The sequence below is a fragment of the Piliocolobus tephrosceles genome, chromosome 19, assembly GCF_002776525.5.
Source record: "Piliocolobus tephrosceles isolate RC106 chromosome 19, ASM277652v3, whole genome shotgun sequence".
NCBI classification, from domain to species: Eukaryota; Metazoa; Chordata; class Mammalia; order Primates; family Cercopithecidae; genus Piliocolobus; species Piliocolobus tephrosceles.
This window is the reverse complement of record NC_045452.1, coordinates 4,036,072-4,058,494: the sequence shown is the minus strand read 5'-3', so window position 1 is coordinate 4,058,494 and position 22,423 is coordinate 4,036,072. Positions and strand designations below refer to the sequence as shown.

At 52.5% G+C, this 22,423-nt stretch overlaps 1 pseudogene; it reads right to left on the bottom strand.

Annotated features, from left to right (window-relative positions):
• Positions 1 to 1,404: 1,404 nt before the first annotated feature.
• Positions 1,405 to 21,884, bottom strand: LOC113220255 (annotated as a pseudogene).
• Positions 21,885 to 22,423: the final 539 nt, after the last annotated feature.

Genomic DNA, 22,423 nt, shown 5'->3' with positions numbered 1-22,423 from the left:
GTCTCAAAAAAAAAAAAAGAAAAAAAAAAGATTCAAGCAGGCCCTCACCCTTTCTGTCACAGGCACTTCAGTGTTAACATGCACCTTGGTTTTGCTGCTGCTGTGTCTACTGTGCCCCTAGGCAAGGAAAGCAAAGGAAACCAGAGGGCCAGGCCCATGGACACTGGGGTGAGGGGCCAACCTGGGTGAGGGTGCCCAGCAGCTGTTTCTGCAGCCCCTGCGTGTTCAGGGACCCTGTGGGGGTGAACCGCCTAGATACTGAGCCTAGGCGGTGGAAAACTCAAAAACAAGGGCAGGTTTATTCAGATCCCTGGTGGAGTTACAAACTTGGTTTGGTTTTTGGTCACAGGCCCTAAAATGCCATTATTCTGAGTTTACATAAAAATACAAAGCACTGGCCGGGCGCGGTGGCTCACACCTGTAATCCCAGCACTTTGGGAAGCTGAGGTGGGTGGCTCACATGAGGTCAGGAATTTGAGACCAGTCTGACCAACATGGTGAAACCCCATCTGTACCAAAAATACAAACATTAGCTGGGCGTGGTGGCACATGCCTGTAATCCTAGCTACTCGGGAGGCTGAGGCAGGAGAATTGCTTGAACCCGGGAGGAGGAGCTTGCAGTGAGCCGAGATCATGCCACTGCACTCTAGCCTGGGCGACAGAGCGAGACTCCGTCTCAAAAAACAAAACAAAACAAAACAAAAACCAAAATACAAAGCACAACATTTAAATTTGAAAATCATTAAAAAGAACCCCCAAAACCCCACATCAAAAACAAAGGCTTGGTTTGAAAATCACCACTGAGGCCAGGTGCGGTGGCTCATGCCTGTAATCCCAGCACTTTGGGAGGCTGAAGCAGGTGGATCACGAGGTTAGGAGATCGAGACCATCCTGGCTAACATGGGGAAAACCCATCTCTACTAAAATTATAAAAAATTAGTCGAGCATGGTGGCACGAGCCTGTAGTCCCAGCTACTTAGGAGGCTGAGGCAGGAGAATCGCTTGAACCTGGGAGGCGGAGGTTGCAGTGAGCCGAGATAGTGCCGCTGCACTCCAGCCTGGGTGACAGAGCAAGACTCCGTCTCAAAAAAAAAAAAGAAAAAGAAAATCACCACTGAGATGCTGTTGTCCCTGGTGTGTCGTCTGTGGGGTGAATGAAGGTGTGAGAGATCCCGTAGTGGCTTCTGTCAGTCAGTCTGTAGTTGTCATATATTTTGAATACTTAAGTATCATCAAACGGTTGCTGTGTCTTTGAGCACTTGATTTTATTGAAGCTACCTTCCCTCCCTTCTCAGTCCCATTTCCCCCAGATGCCTCCACGACTACAGGAATCCCCCTGCTCCCAACCAGGAGCCCAAAGATAACCATGTTCCCACCTGGAGTGGCCTCCCACGTCCAATGCCATCAGGGCTGGTGCAGCTTCCCCCGCTTGGTCAGCAGCGTCCTGGCTGAGGAGTAGAGGACGTAGCCCAGAGTAAACAGCAGTGCACAGGTGAGGGGCCCGACACAGAACAGAGAAGCCACAAAGAAAGCCAGCAGCAGCCACAGCAGTGTCAGGTAGCTGTCCAGAAAGCACAGGCTGAGCCTGGGGCCGCTGGCCAGCGTGGGCTCTGTGAGACGGTAGCGACAGAAGCTGCCAAGGGAGCTCAGGAACACAGAGCCGCCATCTGGTCTGCAAACTGAAGTGCAGACAGTGGCACGGGGGTATGGGGTGGTGGCACCACAGGCCTCAGGACAGGTGACCCCACCCCCACAGGCCACCCTGGGACTGCACCCCAGGCAGGAGCACCCAGAACCCTCTCTGAAGAGGCCAAGCCGGCCCTCCTGCCCACTCACTCTGTCTGATGGCAGATGACAGCCGGAAGGGTGCTCGAACCAAGCTGGTAATCTCATAGCTCCAGAGGGGCAGCAGCTCCAGGTCCCCCCGATCCTCAATTTCAAACCTTTGCAGCCCATTGATGATCTAGAAACCCAGGTCGTAGGGTTGGGTCAGAAAACATAGCCCTGACCAGGCGCAGTGGCTTACGCCTAGCTCAGCACTTTAGGAGGCCCAGACAGGTGGATCACGAGGTCTAGAGTTAGAGACCAGCCTGACCAATATGATGAAACCCTGTCTCTATTAAAAATACAAAAATTGGCCAGGTGCCATGGCTCCTGTAATCCCAGCACTTTGGGAGGCCGAGGCAGATGGATCACGAGGTCAGGAGATCGAGACCATCCTGGCTAACACGGTGAAACCCTATCTCTACTAAAAAATACAAAAATTTAGCTGGGCATGGTGGCGGGTGCCTGTAGTCCCAGTTACTCCAGAGGCAGGAGAATGGCGTGAACCCAGCAGGGTGAGCTTGCAGTGAGCCGAGATTGTGCCACTGCACTCCAGCCTGGGCGACAGAGCGAGACACCATCTCAAAAAAAAAAAAAAAACACACAGCCAGGCACGGTGGCATGCGCCTATAATCCCAGCTACTCAGAAGGCTGAGGTGGGAGAATCGCTTGAACCCAGGAGGCGGAGGTGCAGTGAGCCGAGATCTTGCCACTGCACTCCAGCCTGGGCGACAGAGGGAGACCTTGTTTCAAAAAAAAGAAAGAAAAGAAAACATGGCCCCTGCACACAGCTCAGAAGAGCCAAGGCATCTCTGCTCACAGCACAGGAGGGAGCTGGGGACAGGTCAGGGCCCAGCCCATGCAACTCTGGGACTTGGGCCTCTCACGTGGTACTGGCCCAGGGGCGTAGAGATGAGTCCATCCTCACCCGCAATGTAGTCGGGAGCTGCTGCTTTCCATTCTCATCCTGGATGGTGTCCAAGGCAAGTGTGAACTGCGTGAGCTGCGCTTCACTGAGCTGCCAGAGAGAGAGAAGCGCCTCTGCCCTCAGTGTCAAGGTGAAGAAAGGGACCAGTCTTCACCCTACCAGCTTCTAACGGTGGCAATGAGGGCACCCGGACTCGGGGTGTGGGCCTGCCTCCCACAACACTGGGTTTGTCTGCATGGGGCCTGGGACAGGTGCGTGGCAGACCACAGGCTAAGGGGGAGTGGACGCTTCGGGGAAGGGGACCCTAATGGCCGTGGGGTAGGCCCCATTGCTCATACCTGGAATATCTGGCGCAGATACTCCAGGGCCTCCTCCAGGCACTCGTCTGTCTTCTAGACGCTGTCATGCCCCATCTCATCCAGGTCATTGGCTTACCGTTTCTCAGGCACACCAGGGCTGGGAGTCGCTGCTGGGAGCCTGCTTGTCAGCCGCACATCGCCACGGCTGCAGGTAGCTCAGCCACACCTCCAGGACCTGTCGGGGAGGTGTGTGCTGAAGGCCCAGTGGCTGGGGCCAAATCCTCCCGTAGTCTGGAGGCGGCAGCTACACTGACTCTTCCCACATCCCCCAGAGGGCGCAGGAGAGACACGCGCAGCCCTGTGAGGTTTGGCTCTCTCACTGTCGCTTCAGAAGCCAGGGTCATGGGCGGGCTTTTCCCAGCCCACAGGACCCAGTGCTCCCTGGTTGTGTAAGAGCAGAAACCCGTTTGGCACCAGACAGATGGGACGGGGCAAGGCTTTGCTGTACCTGAGGGTTGGCTTTGGAAACTGAAACAGAAAGAACAATGTGACCTCCAAGGCCCCTCCTCTCCAAGGTCTCTGTGACAACATTTGTTCTCCTCCTTCATCCACCCTAGGGGACCTCCCTCACTGGGGCACACAGAGGACTCAGGCACGCATGAGATAGGGCCGACACTCCTAGCTCCGAACAATGGGTCCAGGGGCCAGTGGCCAAAGCAATGCTGCAGGAACAGGTAGAGTTTCTGCTGGATGAACCTCGGGACAGTGGCCTGCAGGGGAGGGGAGGGTCACCACTGCTTGCACAGTAAGGTGGCCCTGCCTGGGGCTCCCATTAGCGAGGGTTGACTCTGCCAGGGGAGAGCACTGGGCACCTCTGAGAGGTAAGAACTTGTTTTAGCCCCATTCTTCAGAGGAAGAAACCAAGGTTAGGGAACATCCCAAGGACACACCCAGCATGCAGGCGGCCAAGCCATTGCATCCCCTGCACACACCTCACCTCAGCCCCACACAAAACAGCCCACTCTGCCAGCCCCAGTGGGGAGAGGTCGCTGTGGGCAACACCAGAGTGGGGGAAAGAGGAGGAGACACTGAACTCCTCCAGGGGGCTGCTGGTATGGGAGTGGCCGAAAGGTGAGGTCTGCTCTGGCTTCAGGCTGTTGGCAAAGGTGTGCAGGTGCTTCAGTGGCAGGCGCAGCACCATCATGTGCTCCTTGGTGGGCATGAATGATTCCTCGGTGGAGGAGGAGGGGTCAGGGCCTGGGAAGGGCTGCAGCATGTGGCCTCCAGGTCTGACTACATCCTGCCCTGGGGCAGTTGATCTGCCTCCACACAGGAGGCACGAGCCAGGCAAAGAGTGGGGCCACCACTGTGCCTGGCACCCAGCGGATGTGCCTTGCACTGCTTGGTCTGAACTGCGGCCAGCTTGTGGTAGGGAAGTGCTTGGCCCAGCACCCGCACAGCCCACCTGAGGAGGACTCACTGAGACAGACACATCTGCTTCTGTACCGCTGCACACCCGCAGTGGGTGGCACAGGGCCATGGCCCGCCAGGTTGCGCCCTTGGCCATTGCTGCCTATCTTGATCCTCAGGGCAAGAGGAGGCGGGTGTCACCCCCAAGCTCTGGATCCAGGGTCTCCCAGGTAAGATGGCTGAGGCCAGGAATTTGAGATTGGCTTGGGCAACATAGGGAAGCCCTGTCTCTACAAAAATTTTTAAAAGTTAGCTGGGCATGGTGGTGTGTGCCTGTAGTTCTAATGACTCGAGAGGCTAGGGTGGGAGGATCACTTGAGCCCAGGAGTTCTTGGCACAGTGAGCTAGGATCGTGCCACTGCACTCTAGCCTGGGTGACAGAGTAATACCCTGTTCAAAAAATAAGAACCTTCGCTTTCCTCCCCAGCTCCTTCCAACTGCTCCTCATTCTGGACACAGCCAGATAAGGGCTCAGCCCAGGAGAAGCTCTGGATATCAATTCCTCTGTTGCCCACAGACCTGTGGTCAGGAAAACCCCCAAGACAAGAGCACAGTCAAGCTAACAGGCCAGGCTTTTGATTTATAATGTACAAGCAGGATCCTGGAGACCTACACCCGTAAGGAAAGCCTTTTTGCTGGCCATGGGCTTTCTCTGGTTGTCCAGCATTGGGAGGGCAGGTGGGAGCATCAAGAGTGGATGAGGGCAGGGGAACAGGGGCACTGAGTCCGAGTGGACATGCTCACCTCTCCATGCTTACCCCCAGCCCTTTGGGCCTCAACACATCTGTGATGCTGAGGCTGGTGCAGGGCCCGGCCTCTGGGTATATCATGGGATGCTGCAGACCCCGCATGGACCACTGCTCACATCACTGCCCACTCAAGTGTCCCCGTCAGGAAAATGTCCCCACAGGTCCAGGTGACACACCCCACAGATCAGTGGCTGAGGCTGAGAATGGAGCTATAGGGTGGGAGGTATTTTCTTCTTCTTTCTTCTTTCTTCTTCTTTCTTTCTTCTTTCTTCTTCTTCTTCTTCTTTTTTTTTCTTTTGAGACAGAGTCTCACTCTGTCACCCAGGCTGGAGTGCAACAGCATGATGTCGGTTCACTGCAACCTCTGCCTCCTGGGCTCAAGGGATCCTCCCACTTCAGCCTCCCGAGTAGCTGGGACCACAGGCACACACCACCACACCCAGCTAATTTTTTTTTCTTTTCTTTTCTTTTCTTTTTTTGTAGAGGCAGGGGTCTCGTCATGTTTCCCAGGCTGGTCTCAAACTCCTGAGCTCAAGCAATCTGCATGCCTTGGCCTCCCAAAGTTCTGGGATTATAGGTTTGAGCCACTGTGCCCAGCTATTTTCTTCTATCTATCTGTATCTTTAAGTCTTTGGGCAATGAATTTGCATTGCTTTGGAAGAAAGGAGAAAACCAGTACCTGTATTGCCTGACTAGAAGGGCACCAGCGGGTGGGAAGTCAGACCAGCGTCCTTCTCCTCCAGTCTCACCCCTGGCCCTCCCTCCCATCCTGGCCTGGGATCCTGAGCCATGACATCCTCCCTGCAGCTCACGGGAGGGGATGACATCCACATGGAAACTGGGAACCTGCCTTCCCTGCGGGTGCACTTACCCAGCCTCACCTGCTCCTTCCAGAGGGTCTGGAGGAGCTGGTGTCAGGCCCTGTCCCCGGCAGTCACATGAAAGCCTCAGGCTATTTTCCCACAGGTTTGCTGAGCCACAGATTTCCCTCAGCTCTGCACCCCTCCTGGGCCACAGTCCCACGTGGAGTCCCTGGCCACAGTCGTACCTGCTTGCTTCTTAAAGATGTGTCCCCAAAGCCCCACATTTCCCACTGAGCCCAGCCTCACAACACCTCAGCTCACCCCTCCAGGACCTCCCTGGTCATCTCTACTGCCATGAGGGTTACTAGATGCTTCCTGGACACTGCCCTCCCTCCCTGACCAAAGTCTTCTCCAGTGGCTACCACAGAACAGGGATGCCACCACATGCTGTGGTCACCACCCCATCCCACCGGCACTCAGGGCCCACATGTTTATCCATCCTGTGCTCAAATTCCCATTCAATCACGTGTGCTCCTTTGCGTGCCCTCTGGCTGTGGGCACGGCTCGTCCCCCGGGCTCTCACAGTCTCGCTAACTCTGTTGTCTCCGAAATCCCCCATGGGCCTGAACTCTGCTTCACTGACCTCAAATCCATCCATACTCTTGTCATTTGTGCCTAGGCAGACCATGACCTCTTTGAGGTCGCTACCTATTCTCATCCCCCTCTGGAGGTGTCTACGAATGGCCGAGGCTCCCTAGGTGAAGGCAGGGCCCAGGCTGGGCCGTCAAGGACTGACAGCCTCTGTGGGCTATAGGGCCAAGCTCCAGGTCCTCACCAACCCCCTACCTCACACACACAGTCTCACAGAACCTCCAGCGTGGGTGACAGTTCTGAACAGGGCAGCACCCACATTACTGTAAGTCCCAGGCCTCTGTGTCTTCAGCTTCTTCCTGAGCACCAGGCCCTGCAGAGTGGGGGTGAACCGGGCCACTGCAGAGGCCTCACGACTCCAGCTCTTCAAACCAGGGCCAAGCATGGAGCCTCAACACCAGAGACCTTGGGACTCCTCCACTGGTGGGGAGCTGGCCAGTCCGGGCCACGTGCCTCGTTCTGCCACAGCCACACCCCACCCCGACAAACCGGGCCAGTCTGCAAAGCCAAGGGCCAGGCCAGGCTGGAGGCTGATCTCTGCCTCCCGCAACACAGGGGCTTTGCTCTGCCTGAAAGTAGCTTCTGTCACCTGCGGCTGGGCCCAGCCAGCCCCTTGCTTTGCCGGGCACGGACACGCACTCTGGGCAGGGGAAGGGAATCAAGGAGCGCAGCATGTACTTGGTAGGTGTGGAGGGCCTGGAGGCTGGGCTGCAGGGGGCTGTGGTGGGTGCTGGAGACACAGAGTCGGTAGTGCAGAACCTCCAGCTGAGACGGTGAACAGATAAAAGCCGGAAGAGGCATGAGAGGGCAGGGTGGGGAAGAGGAAACATGGGACCGGACATAGGAGGGGGAAGTGGAGAAAGAAAGCAATGAGAACGAGCCCAGAATTGAGAAGAAAAAAACAACAAAAGCGTGGTCAGTGACCATCCAAACAATTGCAGTCCCAGCAGCTGTGGCCAGCGCAGCACCGTCCTCGGCAGCCAGGCCAGGGCTGTGGCGGCACTCTCCTCAGCCTTGGAGGCTGGGGGTGGATAGCTCACCGAGGTGGCCTCGCAGTGTCGCTGAGGCCTAAAGGCCTCTCTAGCTCATTGGAAGGGCCCAACTCACCGCCCTTCCAGATGGGACCCGCTCTCCCCAGTGACTCTGAGGCCACACTGTGTGTGCCATGTGCACACCACAGCCCTTCGAGTGCTCAGGGTCTTCTCTGGGACATGCTGTCAGCCACCAAGGCCCCAGGATCCCGAGGCCCAGAAAAGAAACTGTCAAAGCATGTTCCAGGAGAAGGACTCTGCCCAGAGAAGATACATATGTAATTGACTGGATTTCCCTGGGTTGTTTTGAGAAATTTATCAAATTTGCATAAGACATGATCAATTCCTATGTGTCTAAAACTCAAGCAATGTCCCCTCCATGCATGGATCTCTCTGAGAGCTGAGGATAAGGACAGGTCCCCAAGGGTAGCACAGACAGGAGCACAGGCTCAGACCCCCAGGCTCTGCCCTCCGCACCCCCAAGTCTGGAGGTCAGCCGAGGTGGTGTGTGCATCAGCTCTGACTCCGGGAGGCAGCCTCTCCTAAAGCACCAGGAACTCCCACCCTCCAGATATGGAGGGCTCGCAAGGGCAGAAGCCCCCGAGGACCTGGCCACAGCCACACAGACTTAGAGGCAGCAGGAAACTAAGGCTAAGCTGGCCCCCAGCCAGGACCCTCCAATCTACCGCCCTACAGCGCTGCAGCCTCCGAAGCACCCCTTCAGCCCAGCACAGCCAGAGCTGGCCTGGCACATATCCTGCCTCATGAGCGCCATGCCTCCTGCCCAAGCAGCACAGCCACTGGGCTCCACACAGGAGAGATCAGGATACACCTGCTAGATGCCACAGCACGCAGAGCAGGGCAGGAAGGTGTCGCCTGCACAGCCTTCCTCTGTGCCAGACCTGGGGCTCAGGCAGGAATCAGACACAGTTCTCCAGTGTGTCTCTGCCCTCGCTTAAAGGAACACAGTGGCCTGTGGGGCCGTTGGCCATCTTTACGGCCCACAGGGCCACCAGGGAGCAAGCACGCACCTTGGATTCAACTAGGGAGTGCAGGGCAACCCCGGGAGCCTCACTTCCTGCATCTGGAAATAAGGGCTAGCAGGGACGGGCAGGGATTTCTGTATGGCAGGTGCAGCATAGGCCTGGGCAAGCGGCAAGGGGCCTTGGGGGACACGGACCTCCACAGCTGCCTTCTCTGACTCCTACCCACTCAGTTTTCTCACATTTTGTTTTTTGCCTCAACTGGAAGAGGCAAAAAGTGGAGTGTCTCTGGGCACTTTATCCCACCACTGCAAGTCATTCTGAGCAGGGCTCACCCGACCCAAGGTCTGGCCAAGAGGAAGTGAACATCGGGAAGAAGGGAAATCCACCGCCTGCCCTCTGCGGGGACAACCCCCTGCCAGTTCCCTTGGCCCGTGAGGACACAAAATCCTCACAGGCAACAGCCCAGAAGAGCCTTTCTGGCTGGCCCTTGAAAGTAGGTGTATTTCCACTCACTCAGTAGGCAGAACCAGCAGACAAGAAGGTGACACAGTGCAGCGGCCCCTGCCCCTGCCAGGTCAAGTCACATGCAAGAGCGCTGAGCAAGCGCCCTAGGGCCCCAGGGAGAAGCGCGGCCCTGGGAACAAACCAGGCCCCCGGCATCAGCCAGGCACACGCAACAAGTCTGCTCTGGAAGCAGGAAGGGCACTGCAGGCTCTTTGTGACACTCAGGAGGCCCAAGATGGGGTCCCCAGCTTTTCCTCGTTCTCCTTCCAGGTGATGCCGAGGGTGAGGATTTGGGGGAACCTATGCTCTGAGAGATCCTTCACATGGCAAAGCATGGGGCCACAGAACTGGCTGCAGAGACTGTGGCAGAAGCAGGCCCACAGCTCTTCCCCAAAACCAAAGGAAAAGTGACAGGAGGCTCTTCTGTAGTTAAACTCCATCACCCACAGGTCCACCATTCTGGAGAAAGCCCTCAAGAATTTTGTCAGCAACAAAGCCAAAGTCTCCCAAGCACACTGATGCACAGACGCCATGGGCACCGGACTACAGGTTGTGTGCCTAGGGCACACTGCCCAGAGAGGGGGCGGGGAGAGACGAGGCGGAGGGGGAGGAAGCAGGCCAGGCTGCATGTCGGAGGGCGCCAGGCCCCCACATACCATGAGTACAGCTGCTTGCTCATGCTCTGGAGGAGGTGGGGGAGTGGGGGGCAGACAGGAGGCTAACTATGGTGCCACTATGCTGGGCATGGGTCTGCCCCGGGCCATCACTTCATGGGAAAACACAAAGGCACTGCTGATGGTGGAGGAGACACCACCATTGTTTAATTGTTCAGTTTCTTTTTTTTATTAAAAGGGAGGGGGGGGGGGTTGGGCACGGTGGCTCATGCCTGTAATCCCAGCACTTTGGGAGGCCGAGGCAGGTGCATCATGAAGTCAGAAGTTCAAGACCAGTCTGGCCAAGATGGAGAAGCCCAACTCTACTAAAAATACAAAAATTAGCCAGGCACAGTGGCAGGTGCCTGTAATCTTAGCTACTCGGGAGGCTGAGGCAGCAGAATCGCTTGAACCTGGGGGGCAGAGGTTGCAGTGAGCCGAGATCGCACCGTTGCACTCCAGCCTGGGCGACAGAATGAGACTCTGTTTAAAAAAAAAAAGAGAGAGAGAGACACAAGGTCTCACTATGTTGGCGAGGCTGGTCTCAAACTCCTGGCCTCAAGCAATCTTTCCCACCTCAGCCTCCCAAAGTGCTAGGATTACAGGAGTGAGTTCCCACGCTTCGTCCAGTTCAGATTCAGTTTTGCAAGATTCTGGAGATGGGATGCACAACAACGTGAATGTATTTAACACTACTGACTGTACACTTGGAAGTGGTTAAGACAGTAAATTTTATGTTATGTATATTTTACAATTACAATTTTTTTCTTAATTAAAAAAACAAGAAGCATTAATGCTTTGGTCCAGGAAACAGCAGAACCTTCCAGTTCTGTCCTGTAAGCCTGTGTCATGGTCTCCTGTCCTCTTCATGGCCAGCACATCCCACTGTCCACACAGCCAAGAGCTGTCTGGGTATCATGGTCCCCTCTGTGAACAGGGGCAATGGTTCCTACCATTCTAGCACCTGAGGCTGCTGTGAAATGGTTTGGAGGCTTCAAAAAGCACAGCACCCCACGTACTAGGAGTTATGTACGAGGTCGGAGACAGAATCCTGTCTTATCTACATACCAGGCGTCAACAGCGAGGCTGTGGCTACCAAATCAGTACTAGGATCCAGTATCAGAAGCAGCACCTGCCAAATCTCTCCAAGGTGTGCTCAGAAGACACAGCCAGGACTTGGTGGACAGTACTCAGGGAGTGAGCCAGCCCACACCATCGTGAGAGGCTGGAGCCTCCTGGGAAAACAAAGGATTCTGTCACCTACTATCTGGATTCCCTGAATCAACAGAAGGCCTGTGGAGGCTGCACAAACCCCTCACCATTCCGTGTCACAAAAGTGCTACTGGGGCAGTGCTGAATATCCACATGATGGTAATCATAGGAAACATCTCCAACAACACGAGAGAGGGACACCGAGAGACTCTGCAACGATTGTATCACCATGGGCAAAATGAAACAACTCCGATGGACACGGGGTCCTGGGATGAAAAACACCATCCATGGCATGTAAGTTAGGTGGGTAGGCAGATTTATTTTCATGTTTTCTAAATGTCATCGCAGGAAAATACCAACAATTTAGAATCAGCCCCAGGCTGAGAGGCCACCTCTGGGATTCTGCCCCACATGGTGGAAGGTGGCTGAATAGTTTCTTTTGAAACAGAAGCTGAGACCAGCTCAGCTCTCACCTGGAGCAGACTTTCTGACCTCCAGACCTCCTGGGAGGCAGGGTCTGCACTCACAGACGTCTGATGAGAGACGTGTCGCTTCAGGAGGCTAGCGTGTGGAGGTTGTAGGAAGCAAAGGACATGGCTGGTGTCCTGAGGGAGACACGGAAACAGGCCCAAGTTAGGGGCTCCCACTGGCCAAACCAGGGGCGACTGGACATCAAAATCAATGACAGCAGGGACGTATCACAACTTGTTCAATTGCACAATGTGCAAACTTCACCCCCGCCCCCGATCCACACGGATATATCTGAATAAACAAACAGCAAAGAGAAAAGTCTTCCCTACCACAGAATGACCACTGACCCAGTAATCAATACAGGAAGAATGAAGTTAGAAAACCACCACTTGGCAACTGCCCTATTAATAGGTTATTTGGTCAAGAATCAAGTGAGGCCAGGCATGGGACCTGCATGAGGCCAGGTGTGAGACGCCTGAAATCTCAGCACTTTGGGAAACCGAGACAGAAGGATCTCTTGAGGCCAGGCATTTGAGACCAGCCTGGGTAACACAGTGAGGCCCCCGTCTCTACAAAAACATTGAAACATGAAATAGCTGGGCATGGTGGGGTGTGCCTATGCTCCTAGCTACTTAGAAGGCTGAGGTGGGAGAATGGCTCCCTCCTTGGGCCTAGGAGTTGAGGCTACAGTGACCTATGATGGCACCATCTGCACTCCAGCCTGGGGTGACAGAGCGAGACTCTGTTTCTAAAAAAATAAGATGTCCAGCCTGGGCAGCATGGCAAAGCCCTGTCTCTACAAAAAAAAAAAAAAGTATTCAGGTGTGGTGGTGCACCCCTATAGTCCCAGATACTTGGGGGGCTGAGGCAGGAGGGTCACTTGAGCCTAAGAGATTGAGGCTGCCATGAGCCTATATCATGCCACTGCACTTCAGTCTTGAGTGAGAGAACAAGATCGTTTCTTTTTTTTTTTTTTTTGAGACGGAGTCTCACTCTGTCTCCCAGGCTGCCAGGCTGGAGTGCAGTGGCACGATCTCGGCTCACTGCAAGCTCCGCCTCCCAGGTTCACGCCATTCTCCTGCCTCAGCCTCCCGAGTAGCTGGGACTACAGGCGCCTGCCACCATGCCCAGCTAATTTTTTTTGTATTTTCAGTAGAGACGGGGTTTCACCATGTTAGCCAGGATGGTCTTGATCTCCTGACCTCGTGATCCACCCACCTTGGCCTCCCAAAGTGTTGGGATTACAGGCATGAGCCACTGCGCCCGGCCCCAAGATCCTGTCTTAAAGTAAAATAAAATCAATTTGAAAAAAGGAAAGAATCAACTTCTCTGTGTATGGAGTAGCCCTTCTTCTGTTCCTTTACTTTCTTAATAAATTTGCTTTCACTTAAAAATAAAAAAGAAAAGAATCAACAGTTGATGTTAATACTAGTGATAATTACATAGTCTCCATACATTTTTCCGGTAAATCATTATTACCAATTTTTCTTTTTTTTTTTTTTTTGAGACAGGGTCTCATTCTGTTGCCTGAGCTGGAGTGCAGTGCTGTGATCACAGCTCACTGCAACCTCAACCTCCTAGACCCAGGCCTCCCAAGTAGCTGGGACCACAGCACACACCTCCATGCCTGGCTAATGTTTTTCTTTCGTTTCTTTTTCTTCTTCTTCTTCTTCTTCTTTTTTTTTTTTTTTTTTGTTGCTGTTTTTGAGACAGAGTCTCGCTCTGTCGCCAGGCTGGAGTGCAGTGGCTCGATCTCAGCTCACTGCTTCCTCCGCCTCCCGGGTTCAAGCGGTTCTCCTGCCTCAGCCTCATTAGTAGCTAGGACTACAGGCGCTCGCCACCACGCCCAGCTAACTTTGTATTTTCACTAAAGACAGGGTGTCACCATGTTTGGCAGGCTGATCTTGAACTCTAACCTCGTGATCCACCTGCCTCAGCCTCCTAAAGTGCTGGGATTACAGGTGCACGCCACCACACCCAGCTAATTTTTGTATTTTTAGTAAAGATGGGGGTTCACCTTGTTGGCCAGGATGGTCTCGATCTCCTGACCTCGTGATCTGCCTGCCTCGGCCTCCCAAAGTGCTGGGATTACAGGCAGGAACCACTGTGCCTGGCCAGTGTTTTTCTTTTTAGTACAAACAAGGTCTTGCTATGCTGTCCAGGCACTCATTACTAATTTTTTTTTTTTTTTTTGAGATGGACTCTCACTCTGTAGCCCAGGCTGGAGTGCAGCAGCATGATCTTGGCTCACTATAACCTCTGCCTCCTGGGCTTGAGTGATCCTCCCACCTCAGCCTCCAAGTAGCTGGGATTACAGGCACATGCCACCATGCTAGGCTAATTTCAAGTAGCTGGGATTACAGGCGCATGCCACCACACTAGGCTAATTTTAAAATTTTTGGTAGAGATGGGATTTTGCTATGTTGCCCAGGCCGGTCTCGAACTCCTGAGCTCAAGTGATTCACCCACCTTGGCCTCCCAAAGTGCTGGGATTACAAGCGTGAACTACTGCACCCTGCTCATTACTATTTAATCCAGGCACAAAGTACTAATTTTTATAGGGGATGAACCTGGCTGACACCCTTTCCACCCAGTGATAAAGCTAACATCACCGGTAATGAGGCAAAGGGGCACTGCAGGCCCCCTGATGAGGCACCTGGCAACGACCAGGTGTCCCCACTGCAGTGCTCCTACCAACAAAGCCCGAGCTGTGCCTAATCACCAGCAAATACCAGACAGCCCAAGGGGTGGCCACATGCTTTGGGGGGTCAAAGTCAGGAAAGACAGAAAGGCTCAGGGACCATTCCAGACTGAAGGGGAGTAGGAACAGCACTGCACGCAGTAGGTGAGCCTGTGCTGGACCCTAGCCAGGTAACGGGCATGAGTGCGGTAGCTGGTGGTGAACCCTGAGGTCTGATGACTAGGTGTGGCCTGGTGGCAATGCTAACTTCCTGGTGTGGTGGCACGTGCTGGCTTGCAAATGGCAGCAGATCTGGGGTGGGTCAGCACCTGCAAGAAGGGGCCTGCATGCAGCCTCCCGGGGAAGGCGATGGGGCAGCAAGATTAAGGAGGGTCAGAGGAGCACATGTACTGTGACTATATAAGATAACACATTCACTTTTAGGAAATACACTGACATATTAAGAGGTCAAGGGGTGTCGTATCTGTAGTTTATTCTATGGCTTAAGGAAAAAACATATAATAGCAAGGGGATAAAGCAGATGCAGCAAAGTGTTAATTTGGAAATCCAGGTGAAGGGTCTATCAACTTTTTTTTTTTCTGAGACAGGGTCTTCTTGTGTCACCCCAGGCTAGAGTGCAGTGGCACAATCAGAGCTAACTATAACCTTGAACAGTGGACAAGAGATCCTCCCACCTCAGTCTCCTGAGTAGCTGGGTCCACAGGGGCACATCGCCTCACTCAGCTGATTTTATTTTTTGTAGAAATGAGGTCTCCCTATGTTGCCCACACTGGTCTCAATTTCCTGGCCTCAAACGATCTTTCTGCCTTAGCCTCCCTAAGTGTTGGGATTACAGGCATGAGCTACCATGCCCAGTCTGCAAGCTCTTTTTATTATGCGTGGAAACTTTTCTGTAAGTCTGAAGTTATTTCAAAGTAAAAAGTTAGCTAGGTATGGTGCTCTGCGCCTGTAATCACAGCTACTTGGGAAGCTGAGGCAGGTTCACACTCCCCCCCCACGCAATATGGCATCAGGCTCAGACTGTTTGGACTGGCACAACAGGCTCTTTGGCCCAGGGCCTCCCCCTCTCAAGACCTGCTCCTGGGGCCCATAGAGGATTGCAGAAGCTAGGAGTTCAAGACCCACCTGGGCAACACAGCAAGCCTCCCCGCATCATATCTCCACAAAAAAAATGTTTTAAAATTAGCTGGCTGTGATGATGCGTGCCTGTAGTCACTGACGTGAGAGGATGGCTTGAGCCCAGGAAGTTAAGGCTGCAGTGAGTGACGACTGTGCCACTGCACTCCAGCCTGTGTGACAGAGTAAGACCTTGTCTTTAAAAAGACATAATGACTGAACGTGGTGTCTCATGCCTGTAATCCCTGCATTTTGGGAGGCTGAGGCAGGAGGATCATATATATAACATATATAACATATACTTATATATAACATATATGTGTATATATACATTATATATATGTATATAGACATATAATTTCTAAAAGAAAAAATTAAATTACAAAAAAACCCAAAAGCTGAGCATAAAAACCACTTGGCGACCGAACTGTGCATCTGAGAGGACTTCAGTCAGCCTCGCCTCCAAGTCCTCCGCAGCACCAGCAGCATCGCAGAGTCACTGACCACTGCCGCCACGCGGGCAGCCTCTCCTCCCTGCCGCTCCCTTTCTCCCTTCCACTCTCTGGGGCGTCTGTCCACACATGTAAATGGTAGGTAGAGGCCTGGCCTGGCTTGCACATGCCAGCAGATCTGGTGTGGGCCAGCATCTGCAGGAAGGGGCCTGCGTGCAGCCTCCCGGGGAAGGCGATGGGGCAGCAAGATTAAGGAGGGTCAGAGGAGCACAGGCAGCTGCTGCTGGGGCAAGAGGGTCTCCTGGGAAGTCAGCCAAGAGGCCCTGGGTTAGGGCCCATTGAGGCCCCAGCACAGCTAGGCACAAGAGACCCCAGTTCACATTTCCCACCTGTGCAGTCTGCCAACAGGCTCGGCTTGTTTGGACTGACCCACAGGCTCTTTGGCCCAAGGCCTCCCTGTCAAGACCTGGTCCTGGGGTCCAGAGAGATTTCCATTTTTTTTTTTTTTCCCATAGAACAACCCTTCCGCCATGTTCATCACCTCAGACACTGCAGGTGGGGAGGGCTGCTCCACGCAGAACACGGCCCATTCCCATGCAGGCCGTGGAGGCCTCCAGAGACCTGAGAGCTTCAGTGATGACCACAGACACTGACAACTAAAGGACAGATCACCCTCCTCACCTCCACCCTCCAGTCTGTGCTAAGAAAGCTGGAGGTGGGGAATGAGGCATAAGAAAAATCTGGGAACCCTGGACAAAGGGTGGCACCATGGTCCCGGTGGGTGATACAACTGCCTGGGTCACTCCCTTATGGAAGGGCCAGGTCTTCACAATCAGGGTAGCCTTACCTGGGAGCAGGTGAGGGACTGGCCCACCTGGGGCTGGAGGAGAGTGAGGGTAGCAGGCTGCCTTTGGTGGGCAGGAACCATGACAGGTACCTGTCCACCAGGAGGAAACAGGTACAGTCTGAAGTATGGACATGGAGGGACACAGGGAGTGGCTGGAAAACCAAGCTAGTTCTTAGCATGGGGTCTGGGCACTGCCTGGCCCCAGAGCACCGGCAAGTGCAGGGAAGCGCCGGACCATGCCCCCACCCCTCCCAGCAAGAAGCATCCCTTCCCTACCTTTAGAGTGTTGGGGCTCAAGGCAAAGAAGAGTGTGTAATACTTGAACGGATCTGATGGCAGCATCAAGGGCAAATACACAGGGTTGCTGGGGCATCCCCAGTGTTGAGAGCTGAGCCACCCACAACCTCCCTACCTCAAGGCCACCAAAGGATACTCAGGGCCAGGTTCAGACCAAGGCCCTTAGTCGGGGGGATCTGGATCTTGTGGTACCAGGGACTGTCAGGAAGGACGCGCCCCTGGATGGATGCCTTCATGGGCCCTGCAGAGAGAGGCCGTGTGGGCAGGCACTGGCGCGTAGTGCCCGGTACGCAGTGCCCCACGTGCACAGCAGCCCTTTGGGAAAGCTGCTGGGGAAGAGACCCGCACACAGAACCCAACTGTGGAGGCAGTGCCCTGCCTCTGAGCAGTGTCTCAACAAGAGTCTTTGCTTAAAACTTCCATCTCATAAGAAGCTGCAGACAGGACGGGTACAGTGGCTCACATCTGTAATTCCAGCACTTTGGGAGGCTGAGGCAGGCGGATCGCAAGGTCAGGAGTTCAAGACTAGCCTGACCAATATAGTGAAACCCCATCTCTACTAAAAAAATACAAAATTAGCCGGGCATGGTAGCATGCACCTGTAGTCCCAGCTACCAGGGAGGCTGAGGCAGAAGAATTGCTTGAACCCAGGAGGCGTAGGTTGCGGTGAGCCAAGATCGTGCCACTGCACTCCAGCCTGGCAACAGAGCAAGACTTCACTTCAAAAAAAAGGCTGCAGATGTCAAGGGTAGCAGCCATGCAGTACCCATCTCCTTTGCCTCTCATACCCCAGAGCAAATCACTCCTTAATTTGCCCTCAGAGGACCGGAGGAGACTGCCCATCGCCACAGGGCTGTACAAGGTCCACTGCCCTGAGCACCACTCTCACCACTGTGGTTTACTTATGGGCAGGTAGGAGACGGGAAAGTCAAACTTAAGTCTTCAGCTTGAAGCTTATAAACTAACTTCATCATTGGGCCACTGAACATGAAACAGAACAAACAAAAACAGGGTAAATAAACTGCAAATTATCTTGCTCTGATTGTATCTTAACCTTAAGAGATTGAGACAGTGACTTAAAAGTGGAATCAGCATGAGGAAGCAGCCAACTTCTCTCAAGTGTCAAACGTACCTACGCAGCATGGAGAAATTCCATCCCCATGCTGTACTCCACGGGATTCACGTGCCTCTGTAAGCAGTGCAGGTTCCAGCCAACAAGGACACCATCCAGGCTGCCAAAAATGCTACCAGCCATGGGGAGAAGACGTGCAGCTACTGAAACAGTGTGTGGTGAGGCTGCAGGCAGGACCAGCACCCACTCCTGCCCCAGCTCCAGGCCTGCACCACCTGCTGCCCAGCTCCCTCTGAGGAGGCCACTCCCTGGCTGAGACCCATGGAATCAACCCTGCACCCCAAGGAACCGTGGTATGGTGGTGCCAGTGAGAAGAGCAGCTTTGGGTTCTTTCACTGGGGAACGTGGCACACCAAGCAGTGCTGCTTTAGACGTGGGCCAGTTAAGTCCGTCAGCCTCTGATCGAAATATATTTTTTGTGTGTGATAAAAGCCTAAATTAAGAAAAAAAAATTAAAAATGAAGAAAAATAAAATAAACAAAATATATAATTTTTTGAGACAGGGTCTCATTCTGTTGCCCTGTCTGGAGTACAGTGGCGCAACGCACAGCTCACTGCAGCCTTGACCTCCTGGGCTCAAGCAATCCTCCCGCCTCAGCCTCCTGAGTAGCTGGGACTATGGGCACACACCACCACACTCAGCTAACTTTAGATTTCTTGTACAGGTAGGGTCCCAGGATGTTGCCCAGATTGGTCCCAAACTCCTGGGCTTAAGTGATCCTCCCACCTCAGCCTCCCAAAGTGTTGAGATTACAGGCATGAACCACCACACCGAAAGATTTTTTTAAAATGTCAGAAACTTCTGATGGATGTGAAGGATGCTCTATTAGAAAGGAAAGCAACACCCTTCCCAGAGTGAAGCCCTTGAAAGCTAACTGACTTGTTGCCATTTGGTATTAACTCGTTGTCTAGGCCAGCTTCCTGGGGTTGGCAATTCCAGGTGTGATTTGAATACATATTTTTAGCATTTACATCAGGGTTCCTCAACGTTGATGCTATTGACATTTTGGGCTGGATACTTCTTTGTTGCAGGAAACTGTCCTGTGCTTTGCAGGATGTTTCCAGCATCCCTGGCCCCTACTTACTAGATGCCAGTAGCACACACTCCCCATCACCCCCAGCTGTGATAATCAAAAATGTCTCTGACACTGCCAAGTGTCCCCTGAGGGACAGAGCACCTATGGTTGAGAACTCCTGATCTGCAAGTTCACACATTTAAATGTGTCCATAAACATGACGGTCATGATAATGGGCCAGGCCTCTGTGTCAGGCAGTGCTTGGGGTGGGGGTAGTGGGGGAAATTAGGAATTATAATAAAGTTTTTTAAAGAATGTATAAGACATGCTCCAAAGAGAGATGTTAGCAGAGCTATACCTCTGCTGGAAAATCCTCAATGACTTTAACCAGTCTCTGGTATCATTGTGCAAAGGGTTTATTTACACAGTCAGCTTTCAGGCTAGCCTAGAAGACAGTACAAAGTGAAAAAATCAGGAGGACATTCACTCTGCAGCTTTTAGTGATACTCTGGCTTGAGTCAAAAAGAAATCCAAGCGGTAGGTTATGAGTCAGACAGAAAACCACTGGCCTGATTCCCCAGCCCCTCACGTGTGTCAGTGGCCCAAAGGATGCTACTAGGAGAGGCTGTGGTTCCATGCTCTCTGGACCAGGAACTCTCACACTTGCTTCCCAGTACCAACTCAGAGTGCTGCCCATCTTCAGAACAGGACTGACTTCCACCAATCCATGAGTAGGGGTTGGCCCCAGAGTCAGCCCCAGAGCCAGAAGAGGATCTCGATTGTGTAAGGGCACCTCTCACAGACCACAGAGTACCACTGAGTTTGTTCGCATCAAATGGAAATTTCCCACCTGATGGACCATCATGATTACACCGTTATGATCATCAATAAGAACGCCAACAAAATCAGGGTTACGGCAGAAGCTCTCTTGACTGAGCTGTCTTTTATTCAGTAGACAGTGAACCTACTAAACCAATGACCTTAAAACACAGGACAGGCCCGGGCGCAGTGGCTCACGCCTGTAATCCCAGCACTTTGGGAGGCCGAGGTGGGCGGATCACAAGGTCAGGAGTTCAAGACCAGCCTGGCCAATATGGTGAAACCCTGTCTCTACTAAAAAAAAAAAAAAGACAAAAAAATTAGCCGGGCGCGGTGACGCATGCCTGTAATTCCAGCTACTCTGGAGGCTGAGGCAGAAGAATCACTTGAACTTGGGAGGCAGAGGTTGCAGTGAGAGGAGATTGTGCCACTGCACTCCAGCCTGGGCGACAGAGTCTCAAACAAAACAAAACAAACAAACAAAAAACCACACACAAGGCAGGTAAAAATTATAGATGGCTTGCACCAAGTAAACACTAATCATGAAGGCAATGTAGGGGCCAGAAAAGACTCAGGACAAGGACTAATAAAATCTACCCACAGTCATGGGATATACGGAAAGCATCCTGACTACAAGGATAAAAATGTTGTCTGTGCAAATGGATTAAGATCAGGAGAAACTGCTAGAATTTGTCTACCTCCAAATGCCTTGTCTACCTCCAAATGAGGGTGATTTCACAGGATTTGAGACAGAGATGGAGACCTGAGTTGTCTGGCCATGCGGCAGACCTGTGGACTCTAGTGGGGTGTACTGGGGAAGAATGTCCTTCCACAAAAATGCTTACAAAAATACCTCCTAAGAACTAAAATTAGGAACTCTCCTCACCAACACTTGCTCATACCTAACTTCTCACTTCTCAGTATCATTTTTTCTTTTCTTTTTTTTTTTTGTCTATTTTGTCAGTATAATTTTTCTTTTTTTTTTTTTTTGAGTCTTAAAACTTCTAGGCTCAAGTAATCCTCCTGCCTCGGTCTCCTTAGTTTAGAACTACAGGCATGGACCATTGCACCCAGTTCTCAGCATCATGTTTAATACTTAAAGTGCAAACCTAGCACCCCCCAGAGCATAAGAGTGTCTCCATTTTTCACTAAAGACAGTTATGATTATTAGAATGCTTCCTGTCTATTTAAGAATTTACAGATCATGAGCTGGGTGTGGTGACTCACACCTGTAATCCCAGCACTTTGGGAGGCTGAGGCAGGTGGATCACCAGAGGTCGGGAGTTCAAGACCAGCCTGACCAACATGGAGAAACCGTCTCTACTAAAAATACAAAATTAGCCGGGGTGGTGGCACACGCCTGTAATCCCAGCTACTCGGGAGGCTGAGGCAGGAAAATCACTTGAACCCGGGAGGCGGAGGTTGTGGTGAGCCGAGATCGCGCCATTGCACTCCAGCCTGGGCAAAAAGAGTGAAACTCCGTCTCAAAAAAAAAAAAAAAAGGAATTTACAGATCATGAACATTCTGATGTACATCATTCTCATTTGCTCCTCCCCCTCCTCCTCCTCATACCCCCTTGGGAAGTAGAGAAAACAGCACTTGAATGAACTTGTCTTGTATGGGAAAACCCAGAGCCCACAGCCCAGTGGTTGAGTAACCCCAAGGTCCTGTAGTAATAAGGGGGCACAGTCAAGCTTAAGGAGTCTGGCATTGCTTCCATCACACGCTCCTAAAAAACAACTACTAGAGAATTCTTCAAATCAATGGGAAGAACACTCAAGTCCCGCAGCTACAGAACTATGGCCATACTGACACTCATCCAGACAGCTGATATTTACCAGCAGAAAGTTGGGCTGCTGCAAGTGAGGAAACGCAGTAACAGCCTCCAGTGGAGAGTCGAAAATGGCCTTCTTAGCAAACCACTGTGGAAAACAGAGACAAAATCTCAACATCCGCAACACAGCAGAATCTTTTTATTTTTCTAGAGACAGGGTCTCATTCTGTTGCTCAGGATGGAATGCGATAGCATGATCATAGCTCACTGCAACCTCAAACTCCTTGGTTCAAGCAATCCTTCCACCTCAGCCTCCTGAGTAGCTGGAACTACAGGCACACACCACCATACCTGGCTAATTTTCTTATTATTTTCTTTTTTGTAGAGACAGGGGCTCGCTATGTTGCCCAGGCTAGTTTCAAATTCCTGGCCTCCACTGGCTCTCCTGCCTTGGCCTCTAAAGTGCTGGGATTACAGGTGTAAGCCACTGCACCTGGCCCTAACAAAATATTACATAGATTCGCAATGCCCAGGAGAACATTTGTGTAACTCAACATGCGTTACGATACCAATTCTTATGTCTTCTTTATTTATTTGTAGAGACAGGGTCTTGCTTTGTCGCTTAGGCTGGAGCGCATTGGTGTGATCATAGCTCACTGCAACCTCAAACTCCTAAGCTCCATCGAT